This window comes from Eubalaena glacialis, chromosome 4 (genome assembly GCF_028564815.1).
Source record: "Eubalaena glacialis isolate mEubGla1 chromosome 4, mEubGla1.1.hap2.+ XY, whole genome shotgun sequence".
Lineage (NCBI taxonomy): Eukaryota > Metazoa > Chordata > Mammalia > Artiodactyla > Balaenidae > Eubalaena > Eubalaena glacialis.
This window is the reverse complement of record NC_083719.1, coordinates 178,487,597-178,500,767: the sequence shown is the minus strand read 5'-3', so window position 1 is coordinate 178,500,767 and position 13,171 is coordinate 178,487,597. Positions and strand designations below refer to the sequence as shown.

Here is a 13,171-nt window from a genome sequence, read left to right as displayed (position 1 = left end):
CTCTTAGCTTTTGCTTGTCTGTAAAGCTTTTGATTTCTCCATTAAATCTGAATGAGACCCTTGCCAGGTAGAGTAATCTTGGTTGTAGGTTCTTCCCTTTCATCTCTTCAAATATTTTCTCGGGTCCTTTCTCTCTGTCTTCTCCTCTGGGACCCCTATAATGCGAATGTTGTTGCGTTCAGTGTTGTCCCAGAGGTCTCTTAGGCTGTCTTCATTTCTTTTCATTCTTTTTTCTTTATTCTGTTCTGCAGCAGTGAATTCCACCATTCTGTCTTCCAGGTCACTTATGCGTTCTTCTGCCTCAGTTATTCTGCTATTGATTCCTTCTAGTGTAATTTTCACTTCAGTTATTGTATTGTTCATCTCTGTTTGTTTGTTCTTTAATTCTTCTAGGTCTTTGTTAAACATTTCTTGCATTTTCTCGATCTTTGCCTCCATTCTTTTTCCAAGGTGTTGGATCATCTTCACTATCATTATTCTGAATTCTTTTTCTGGAAGGTTGCCTATCTCCACTTCATTTAGTTGTTTTTCTGGGGTTTTACCTTGTTCCTTCATCTGGTACATAGCCCTCTGCCTTTTCATCTTGTCTATCTTTCTATGAATGTGGTTTTTGTTCCACAGGCTGTAGGATTGTAGTTCTTCTTGCTTCTGCTGTCTGCCCTGTGGTGGATGAGGCTATCTAAGAGGCTTGTGCAAGTTTCCTGATGGGAGGGACTGGTGGTGGGTGAGCCAGTTCTCTTTACTCTTCTCAATTTGCTCCACCTTTTCTTCAGTATGTTAATTTGTAAAAGTACAAGTTATGGTCAAAATTAAGAGTATTATTTGGTGTTGTTTCCTGATTATCAATTATTTTGTCCTTTTCTGCCTTGTTTTGTATTTATATTATTAAAATCATCCATGTTATTCAATACTTATTTTTTTAATATATCACAAAGAAAAACACTGATGGATTTAATAGACTTAAATTATAACATTCTCTATATTAAACAAGAGTAAAGAGTAAATGATAAGTGATAAACTTGGATACATATTCCTAATATAAAGAGAAGATTATATCCTCAGTAGAGTTCTTGCCACACCAACAATACAAACACCCAACAGGAATTGACCCAAAAAAAATGCCCCATAGAACAGAAAGGGTTATGCCAACTTAAAGTCATCCATGTTACTTATTTTAAAATGTTATATATTATGGGAAATATAAAGAAATAGAAAAAATAATTTCTTTATATACTACATGTTCCAAAATTTCACTGTGGTTTACTCAGTAGGCTTCTTTGATCTGGAAATTCATGTCTTTCAGCTCTGGGAAAGTATCTTATATTATTTTCTTAGATAACATGCTCCTTTTGGATTTTTTTCCTTTTTGTTTCTTTCTTTCTAAAACTTCTCAGACTCTTTATCTTTTTGGTCTCCTTTCTTGCAGAGTGTCACCACTTTATATCTAATCCTTTTATTGAATTTTCATGTTGGCTTCCATAATTTTAATTTCTTAAAGCTCTGTCTTATTCTTTTTTTACTTGCAACTATTCTTGTTTTATCTTTTTGAAGATACAAATTAAAAGTGTTCTTAAGAGTTTACTTGTTCCCAGAGATTATTTTAGGACAGTTATGGAGTCTCCTTAACACAAACACTATCACAATTGGGAATCCACTGAGGCTGTGAGTTTATCTGTGGCTGTAATTCTGCTACCTGCAATATAAAACTTTAAGGTTAGTTTTAGATTATTTCAGCCTGAGGATGTAGGAAATAAGACATTCATTTAGTAAAGTAAGATAAAGTCCCTGATTCCCTGACAAGTGACTTGAGCAAATTTTTTAGGACTTTGAGCTTGTCATTCTTTTTTTTTTAAGCTCCCCATCACATATAGAAGCAACCAACTGGCCTTGCAGTCCTCGAATTCCTCACTTGCTCCTTGGACTTCCATGCCAGTGGCCAAAAGCATATGTCATTGTGCAGGGCACCTTCTGGTTGGGGACCGCTTGCTCAAACCTCAGCTCTGTCCTCAGCAGCAGCAGGGAAGCCTGACTGGGCAAAGGGAAGGAGACAAGACATACGAACATTGTGTACCCTAGAACTCAGCATGGTCTGTCCACTCACACACCTAAGTGTGTTACTCCATCTCTCCTCTTGTTCCTCACTGTGTTTGAAGTTGATTTAGTAAACCATGTGATTTAAGTATTTCAGTTTGGCCTGTGAACCTTTCTATGCTGTGACCTCCAGCATGGCTTGCCTGGTGATATAGTTGGAGCCTGTCATTGCATTAAGGTAATTTCCCACGTGGCAGGCACAGACACCAAAACCCAGACACTGGTGTGATCAACCCTGGGTGCTGGATGCTAACTCTTGATCCTCTGGCACTGGTAACCCCAGAAAACCTTGTATAGCTGCTGCTACTGTTACCAAAAGAGGAGGTCCAGCTGCTTGCTGTTCAAAAGCCAATAAAGAGGCAAGGTTGGTGGAAAGGAAAGTTTGCTTTATCCTGGATGACAGCAACCAGTGGGAGGGTAGACTCCTGTCCAAAGGCTGACTCCCTCTCCCACTGACAATCAGTGGGCAAGAGCTTTTATAGGCGGAGGGAGGGGGCTACATGCAGAAACAGCACAGTCAACTCTGGCAGTCATCTTGAAATTGGTCATCAGTGGTCTGAGCAGCGTCATTTTGATTGTTTTAAGTACAGTTAATCTTCACTCCCAGGGTTGGTTTCTTCCCATTTCCTTGAGGCCAATTCTTGGAATTGTGGCAGCTTATGTCATTGCTACAGTCTGGTCATCATGTAGTTAACGTCTTCCACCTGGTGGGGGTTTCAGTATCTCTAAGACAGCTCGGAGGATCTGGCTCAGAATATTATCTATAGTCCTTGAGAAGGAACTAAAGGTCCTTGACTATGCTTAATGACTAATATTATTTGGTCTCCTTTGACGGTTTTCCTTTGTTTCTGCATTTTCTCACTTCTCTGATTAAACGTATTCTTTGGCTAAAGTTTTTCCACAGACAAAAGGCAGGCAGAGGACATGGCAGGGAAGGACCATAGGGTCCTCTCCATTTCACTACCCTCCCAGCATGGGTCCCCTGAAATTCTTGCCTTCTGTATTGCTAGCTTAGCATTCATGTGATGCTGGATCTGCTTTGTGGAGCCTAGCCCTGTGCTACAAGGGAGGCAAGGAAGTGCGGGATCTGACTTCTAGAGTGAGAAGCATAGGAGGTGTTGAATTGATCTGGGCAGTCAAAAAAGAATAACAAATATTCCCTACAGTTGACCTGGTCTGCCATCCTTCTCTCTGCAGGTATGCAGACAGGGATAGATGGAAGGCTGGTTGCAACGATTAATCCTGGTTGTGCCTGGGAGGTGAGCTTTTACATTATTCATTGTTTTTTTCTTTAGACTTGACCTTATTGTTTGGGAGGTGTGGTGTAAGGCCTAAAATTAAGGTCCACTATTATGTGCTGCCTTGACATCTGGGGAAAACTGGGATGGTCTTGAATGGCCTACTGTAAGTTCACCTCCTCACTCTGCTCCCACAGAAATGATCCCCTAGCAAACAATCCTCCTTATCATGGGGACCAGGCGCAGTTCCTGCTGATCCCCGAGTAGTGGGCTTCAGTGCCCTGCCAGCCCGCAGAATTATTCAAACAAGCCAGTCACATCCACCCATGGGAACCAGAGGGCACTTCATCCTCTTATCACTACAAAGCCTGCCTCTGACAACGCCTGGCTATTCACTCTGTTGTTGAGTATAGCCCCATGGAACCCTGTGTGACACATGGCATCCTCCCACCCCCCAGGGCTATGAGTATATGTGACTAATAAAGTGCTGTCTGTCCAGTATCAGATGTCATGTGTTCCACTATCCCCATAACAGTTGGGCAGGAATCCCTCTCTCATCCAAGAGGTGAAGAGGAGACAATCAAAGCAGGAGGGAATATAAATCATAAATCTTTTTAAAGCACCATTTAGACAGAATAAGTTAGGATCTCAAATGTCTTTACCCTTTGACTCAGTTCCAACAAATTACTCTGTAGAAATATTTGCGCAAGATCTCAGTGATAAAACACATAAGGATGTTCATTGCAGCATTATTTGTTATAGGATGAAAATGGAAGCAGCCTAAGTGTCTTGTCTATCAGTAGGGAATTGAATAAATAATTCCACACAATGCAATGTGGTGAAGTCATTAAAATTGAAGTGGTATATAATTTACAATAGCTACTCAAAATATGTCAGTGTTATGAGTTAACTACATAGCAACATCTTTATTTTAATCCCCTAGCATTTCTCTATTCCCAAACTTGCTCTGCACCAACTATCTGATTTTATTGCCTAGAACTATTTGCATGAAAAATGCATTTTTTAACAAATAAAAGAAAGAAAATAAAATTTTGTTAGTGCCATGAATGTATTTCTTTCCCCTAAAGAGTAAATGGATTGGCATGATTAACCCCGCTTGAAATATGAGAAAATTGAAATTGAGTAAAATTAATAATCCTGACATAAAGTCACTGAGCACAGAGAAGGTATATCTTAAACATTTGTTGGATGAATGAGTAGATGATGGGTGAATGGATGGTGGAAGATGGATGGATGAATGGGTGGGTGGATGGGTGGATGATGGGTGGGTAGGTGGAGGGATGAATAAAGTTCCTAACTCCCATTTTTATGCACTTGTTACAAAAGCTAGCTTATTAACTTAATGAGTATCTTTGGACCTGAATTTTCAAATGCAATAAGAACATATTAATAGATTTAAGGTGATATAAAAAGGCACTAGTTAATATTTCTGTAGGATTTGCTTCAGTTCCTCACATCCCAAAGATTTCGCCCTGTTTCATAAACCCAGCACTTGAAGCTACTTTGAATTTCTTATTCCTTAGGTTCCCCGGAAGGTGGCAGTATGGTGTAAGGACTAAGTACTCTAAGTTCAAATAGGATTCAACCATCATCCTCATCATTATCAATAAAATAATATTAATAACAAGGGATCTTATTTGCACCCTGCCATGATCCAAGTACAGTGTTCATTGTTTTCCAATCATAAATGTATATTTAAATGTTTACAGTAAACAAACATGAGAAGTTTTCCCCTATTTCCAAACAAAATAATGTTGAACATACTTTATAATGAATTTTACACTTGACCTTATTTTTTTGGTAAATACAGTTGTGAAAATTGAGTTACAGACTCTTTCTTTTAAAAAAATTCTTCCCTTAATATGCACCTTTTCTGAAATTGGTCAAGACAATTAGGCACACTAAGGCAGCACATCCAGAAAGATAATCTCCCCCATTTTTTTTCTTTAGTTTGAAGTTTTAATGTCAAAATAACCCTTTCACGCAGACGTAGAGAATGGACTTGAGGATATAGGGAGGGGGAAGGGTAAGTTGGGACGAAGTGAGAGACTGACATGGTCATATATACACTACCAAATGTAAAATAGATAGCTAGTGGGAAGCAGCTGCATAGCACAGGGAGATCAGCTTGGTGCTTTGTGACCACCTAGAGGGATGGGATAGGGAGGGTGGGAGGGAGACGCCAAGAGGGAGGAGATATGAGGATATATGTATACGTATGGCTGATTCACTTTGTTATACAGCAGAAACTAACACACCATTGTAAAGCAATTATACTCCAATAAAGATGTTAAAAAAAAAAAACCTTTCACAAAAATAAGGCAGCTTTATGCAGTTAAAACATTTGTTCTTTGTCAAAGGTTATGTTCATCTGTCCTCATCTGCTGTCACCACCTGCATCTTCTTTAAAGATTAGTTTTTTCATTGTAGCGACAGCTACATGAGGCTCCTTGGCTACCCAGTTATGATTTACTGCCTAAATGTATAACACTGTCAAGCAAGAGCTCCACTGTGGTTTCACTTACATGCTGAGCTTGTCCTAGTGTTTTACGCAAATCTCAGCAGATCTTGGAGGGACAACACTGGTACTCTTCATCACAGTCCTTTTTGCTTTTGCCACACGTCCCGTAGCCCCTGTCGCGTTGTTTGCAGCACTTTGTCAGGGAAGGGATGCCAATGTTCAGATGAACACCAGACAGTGAAGAGCCACATCCCTTCGGTGGGGATGGTTTTTCATCACAACGTGGGAAAGGCTTAGATCCAGCACTGCATTTACACTGGCAGAGCCAGTCCTCTCCTCCCAGGAGGTCCAAGACTGCACTCAGGCATTTGTCTATCTTGTGAACACCCTTCTGGTTGGCCTGCAGGGTAGACCTCCAGTCGGTGGTCTGGGCCTGCTCCTGGCACCTGAAAGTAGTAGTCAGGAGGAAGAGAAGGGAGGGAGAAAAGTCATCAGTGCCGCGTGGGACCCCACGGGCCCCTGGAGCCGCGTAATGGGTGCACCTCCACGGAGCCCCCAGGATGCCCTCGGCAGCCTTGCTGAACCCGGGCTGAGTGGCTGCAACCAGCTCCATACCCATGTGTCCTTCCTGGCTGGGAGGCTGGTCCTCGCCGCCTTCACTGGGCTTCCACCTGGGAGGCGGTCCCATGTACAGTATTTCTAAATCTTGTCTCAGAATAAAACCAGAAAGAGCTGGAAACCTTGAATTCTTTTTTCCTGTTTTGATGATATAGCCAAATAAGGGAGGGATTGTGTTAGGTCAAGTTCTGTAGGTGGGGGCTGGGTGCTTGTGATTTGTTGGGGATGCTGCCAGGAGAGAGAGAGAGTGAGGAAAACAGGATAAGGTAGATGAAGGAGTTGAACAAAAATGTATGTTCTTAGGACTTCCCTGGTGGTCCAATGGTTAAGACTCCACGCTTCCACTGCAGGGGGCAGGAGTTGGATCTCTGGTCAGGGAACTGAGATCCCGCATGCCCTGCAGCATGGCCAAAAATTTTTTTTAATTTTTAAAAAGAGGTAAGTTCAGCCAAAGTCAAACATCACCCTGATTCCAGGAGGAGCCCTGGAGCATGGGTGATAACACAGAGTTGCTCCCACTCTGAGATAAGGGGCTGGCCTTTTGTACCCCCATCTCTAACAGTCATTAGCTGCAAGATGCTCCCTAAGGATGAGAATCATAACCTGCCAGAGCAGCTCCCGTTTAGATGAGGACAATTTATTGAAGGAAAGGGCAGATGTGAGTGATAATGTAACGAAGCAGGACCCCATGGGGCCTTCCCAGGACAGGCACCCTCACTTCATGTCCTCCACCCACCTCTTGTTTGTAGAAAAACTTTATCCTCCTAGGTCTTCCCTGAGTTCCAAAAAATAAATTTAATCAGAGAAGTGAGAAAATGCAGAAAAAAAGGAAAACAGTCAAGTGAGACAAAATAATAGTTTAGCCATTAAACAAAGTCAAGGACCTTTAGTTCCTCCTCAAGGGCTATAGATAATATTCTGTCCATGTCCTTTGAGCTGTTTTGCAGATACTGAAACCCCCATCAGATGGAAAGAAGTTAACTGTATGCTGCCCACAAGCATGTAGACCCCAGACCGGTTGGAACCAGAAGGTTGATGATGTTGACTCCCAATTACCTTTCACCACCAACCAATCAAAAGAATGTCCACAAGCTGATCACACCCTGCAACCCTCTCCCTCACCCTGTCTTTAAAAACCTTTCCCTGAAAGTCATCGTGGAGTTTAGGCCTTGGAGCTCTAGCTGCCTGGACTCCTTGCTTGGCGCCCTGCAATAAACCCTGCCTGCACTTTCCTTCACCACAACCTGGTGTCAGTAGATTGGCTTTACTACAAGTGGGCGAGCAGACCCAAGTTTGGTTCAGTAACAGTAACAGCCATTGCACAACAGCTGGGAGATTGGTACATAAAGAAAAATCCTTGGGACTTCCCTGGTGGTCCAGTGGTTGAGACTTTGCCTTCCAATGCAGGGGGTGCAGGTTCAATCCCTGGTCAGGGACCTAAGATCCCACATGCCTCACAGCCAGAAAACCAAAGCATAAAACAGAAGCAATGTTGTAACAAATTCTATAAAGACTTTAAAAATGGTCCACATCAAAAAAATCTTAAAAAGAAAAAAAGAAAAATCCCTTCGTTCTTTGGGGGGGGGCAGAATACACTCATGACATTAACAAAATTTGATTTTTTCCCTTTATTTGTTTTATTTTAAAATATATTTTCATGGAACTAGTTCTAAGTAGTAGGCCAGGAAATGGGGCCAGGGGAGGTACTAACATCATCCTCTACACCAACACTTAACATGAATTAAGCCTGAGTGACATCATAATCCTTGAGACTGTAAAGAATTAAGAATTACGTGTAAGCTACTCACCCCTGGCTTTATCATGTGATGATGCAACATGGTTTATGGGAAATCATTATTTTGAACACTTTAAAATGAAGAGGAAGTGACATTCATATTCTGTATAGCAACTTTTGAGGCAGTGGATAAACATAACCAGACAAAGTTTTGAGCACTGTAGTGAACACTCCTGGTGCTCTGCCCAGATCCCATTCATCACTTTGCCTGTCAAGTTATGTACACACCCCACCCCCAGAGGCAGCCCATAACCAATGACTGACTAAAACAGGGGGATGAAAGGCTTTGCCTCAAGATGGATCATCTCCATGGTACCCACTCCAGAGCTCCCCCATGGAATTAGCTGAGACAACCCATATCCTCCCTAAAATAATCATATGCATTCCAAACCCTTCTCCCCCTGCCCCCAATAAACCGTGTACATCCCAACAATTACCCCCCAACAAATTATTTGCATGCTAACTGTTCCCCCCAACATATCATGTGCAGTCTAACTGTTACCCTCTAAAAAAATCATTTGCATGCCAACACTTACTCCTCCAACAAATTATGTCATCCCAACCCTTACTAACCCAACAAATCATGTGATCACAACCCTGCCTCTCAGACAAATCAAGTACCTCCAAACCCTTACAAAAGCATGTGCATTCCCCAACAAAGCATGTGCATCTTAATTCCTACCTCAAGATCTGCTAAAAGGAGACTGGCCTAAGATAACCACATAATAAAGGAATTTCTATCAATTAGTAGAAGTTACTTTTGGAGCTATTGTGAAGGTTTCCTGGGAGGAAATATCTCTTCTGGGTCTGGGAGTTGGAAGGGGAGCTAGAGTTAGAGAGAGAAAGGAAATTTCAGGTAGAGGGAACAGCGTGTGCAAAAACAAGACTCCATGAGAATGGGGATTTTTGTCTGTTCACTATTTTATCCCTTGGACCAAGAATGGAGTAGTGCCCTCTGGGGTGAGGCTGGAGATTGAGCCTGGACTCAGATATGTAGATGCCCAGAGATTCCCATTGCTGAGAGCTGCTGGCCCCCACCACCAGGAGACCTCTCAGGAGCTAGTCAGTGACTTGAAGCAGCTGATAACTACTCTATGGGTTACAACAATGAATAAACAAAAATCCTTGCCCTATGGATCTGGCATTCCAGTAGTGGAAAGAGACAATAAACAAAATAAATAAAGTAAATAAGCAAACTGTTTTGTATATTAGAAGGTGGTGGGTACAATGAATAAAAATAATTGGGCACTAGGGATGGTGTGTGTGTGTGTGTGTGTGTGTGTGTGTGTGTGTGTGTGTGTGTGTGATTTTAGACAGGGCAGTCAGGGAAGGCCTCACTGACAAGGGGACACTTAACCAATAACTTGAAATGAGGAAGTGAGCCATATGGTTACCTGAAGGTATCTGAGGAAAAGCATTTAGATACAGGGAACAGCAAGGGCAAAGGCCCAGAGGCAGGACAGTGCCTGGCATCTCCAAGGAAAGACAAAGAGCCAGTGTGGTCAAAGCAGAAAAAGTGAGGGGGAGTCTGGGAGGAAATGAGGGCAAGGATGTGACAGGGGCAGATCATGCAGGGCCCTACAGGCCACAGTGAGGAATTTGGCTTTTACTCTGAGTGATGTGGGAGTCACATGGGCTCTCAGCAGAGGAGGATCAGGATCCGACATGGATTTAACAGGATGACATTACCTCTGACCTCAGTAAAGCCTTGTTAAACATCACAACCTGGTTGAGATGAGCCAGGAGGAAGCAGAAAGAGTTTCTGAGTCTAGGGCATGAATGTCAGGGCTAGGAACCAGCACAAGACAGTGACCTCATAGAGGTCAAAAGTAGCAAAGACAGCTACCTGGCAGTAAGGTGAAAGGTCTGGCATGTATGGATGGATGGATGGATTGGGGATGGACAGAAAGATAGGTGGATGAGTGGATGGATGGAAAGGTAGGTGAGTGGGTGGGTGGATGGATGGATGGATGGATGAATGGATGGATGGATGGATAGAAAGGGCATCTGTAAGGTGGACCTGCAGGAAACTCTAAAAAAAATACTGAGACACTTTTAGAGGGTCTGGTTTTCAGCAAGAAAGTCCCTGGAGTTTTATGCTGTAATAACTTGGTTATAAAAAGCTATTGTAGGGGCTTCCTTGGTGACGCAGTGGTTAAGAATCCACCTTCCAATGCAGGAGACATGGGTTTGAGCCCTGGTCCAGGAAGATCCCACATGCCATGGAGCAACTAAGCCCGTGTGCCACAACTACTGAGCCTGCGCTCTAGAGCCCGCGAGCCACAACTACTGAGCCCGTGCACCACAACTACTGAAGTCCACGCATCTAGAGTCCGTGCTCCACAACAAGAGAAGCCACCACATTAGGAAGCCCGGGCACCACAACGAAGAGTAGCCCCCACTCGCCGCAACTAGAGAAAGCCCACGTGTGGCAACGAAGACCCAATGCAGCCCAAAATAAATTAATTTTTTTAAAAAAAAGCTATTATAATCTCATCTTATCACAGGTAAAAAGCTAGGGATATTTGGTTTATACTTGTGTGCTCTACTGAGGAGCGTAAGGGTGGTAGAGAGCCAGCAATGGCTTCTGGTTCTCTTTTGGGTTCTTTTAATAAATGCTTCATAATCATACTGTTGGTAGACCAAGAACAATACCGTGCAGATCTGGGTTCTCAGACTTGAGCATACATCAGAATCACCTGGAGAACCTGTTAAACACAACTTGCTGGACCCCACCCCAGACCTTCTGGTTCATCAAATCTGGGGCAGAGCCTGAGGATCTGAATTTCTAAGTTCCCAGGTGATGCTGATGTTGCTGGTCCAGAGACCATACCTTGAGAACTAGTGATGTAGAGAAACATGGACATTGAAACATAGACTTTGATAGCTCTGTGTTGAAAGTAATTTTGAACATTCTGAATGTAAAGAAGATTCCAAAATATCTTAACTAACATATTTTCCACTTCTGTTTTCCTTTTCATATATGAGAAAGAGTGATATGTTGTAAAAGTTTTTCCCAAATAAATCTACAATAGCTTGTTCAATAAGGATAACATAAAAATTCTAAAGAATAAGAAGGCATTGTGTCATAGTTTGTTAGGTTCGGTGGTACATAAAATACGGGCGTACCTTAAAATTAATGATGCCTTAGGTTTGGTTACATACAGAATGCATAGAGAGGAGAGATGTTAACTCTACCTTGGGGTAGGGAAAGGGGCAGAGTAGGGCTCTGGGGGATCTACCTTGGGGATCAAGGAAGGACATAGAAAAGAATGCACACATGGAGGACTTGGCCAGGGGCAGAGCAGTGGAGGAAAAAGGGAAATTCCTGGTGGAGGGGACCACACGGAGGCTGGACCATGCCTGAGCAAGTACTCAGGGCAGATGAGCAGCCTGAGGGAGAGGGGTGGGAGATGAGGCTGGTGAGGTGGACTGGGGCCAGAGTGAGAATGATTTATGTGCCTATGAAGCACATTTAGCCTGCAAAGTATCTGTGGGGCTGTGAGGCAGGTGTGTGCTGGGCTCAGATTCTTGTTTCAGAAAGTTTTCCCGGATGCAAGGTAGAGCATGGGATGTAAAGACAACCATTTAGGAGACTGTTGAAGTTATATCATATCAGAGGTGCCTTAGGGACAGAAAAGTTGAATAATTTTCCCAAAGTCACACAGCTAATAAGTGGCCAAGCCAAGATTTGAAACTAGGCAGTCTGGCTCTAGAGCCAGGACTCTGCAATAGCATTGGCCTGACCATTAGGTGGCACTGCCTGTCTTTCTTGATCAACTCTTGCCTCCAACTCTCACCCCCTCTCCACTTACCCCCTCCCCAGAGGACCACTAGGGAGAAACAACAGGAAGGCCCAGTACATGGCTGCTGGGCCAGTGGGATGTTGAGAGCCCAAAAGTCTTACTATGCAGGACTCATGGCCTTGTCCACCCCAATAACTGGCTAATTCCACCATGCTCCAACCACCCAAGGAGGTCCTTGTTCATCTCTCTTTCACACACTACTCTCCATCTCTCTCTGGAGTTGACTATACTTGGTGCCTCCACTTCTTCACCTCCCATTTTATCCTCAATCCACTTCATTCTGGCTTCCATCATCATCACCATCACCATCACCACCTTCACCACTATTATCACCACCATCATCACCTCCACTCCCATGATCTCTGCCACCACCTCCACTGTTTTCACCATCACCATCACCATAACCACCACCTTTATCACCACAAGCACCACCAGTACAATTGTCCCCACTGCCACCATCACCTCCACCACCACCTCTGCTAGCTTCACCAGCACCATCACCACCACCTCCACCATCTTCATTACCACCATCATCCTCACCACTGGAACTACTCTTAGAATAGAACAACCTCCTTACTGCTCTGTCCTGTGAATATTTTTCAGTCTTAATTCAAGGTCTCTTTCCTTGGTCTTCCATGACACCATACTCTACTCATTTCCCCCCATCTGTCTGACCACTCTTGCCCTGTCTCATCTATTAGCTGCTCCTCCACTCCCTGATTTTATTTTTATTTTTTTATATAAATTTATTGATTGATTTATGGCTGGGTTGGGTCTTCATTGCTGCACGTGGGATTTCTCTAGTTGCGGTGAGCGGGCTTCTCATTGCAGTGGCTTCTCTTGTTGCAGAGCACAGGTTCTAGGGGCGCGGGCTTCAGTAGTTGTGGTGCGTGGGCTCAGTAGTTGTGGCGCATGAGCTTAGTTGCTCCACAGCATGTGGGATCTTCCAGGACCAGGGCTTGAACCCATGTCCCCTGCATTGGCAGGTGGATTCTTAACCACTGTGCCACCAGGGAAGTCCCTCCACTCCCTGATTTTAAATTACTTATTCAGGACTCTATTCTCACTCTATAATCTCTCTCTAAATGATTTAATCCATTATCATGGCTATAACTACCATCTATTGGCTGGGGGTGGGAGG

The 13,171-nt window shown here is 43.3% G+C and overlaps 1 pseudogene; it reads right to left on the bottom strand.

The window, feature by feature from the left end:
* Nucleotides 1-5,755: 5,755 nt before the first annotated feature.
* LOC133090687 (group XIIA secretory phospholipase A2-like) lies at nucleotides 5,756-6,499 on the bottom strand (annotated as a pseudogene).
* Nucleotides 6,500-13,171: the final 6,672 nt, after the last annotated feature.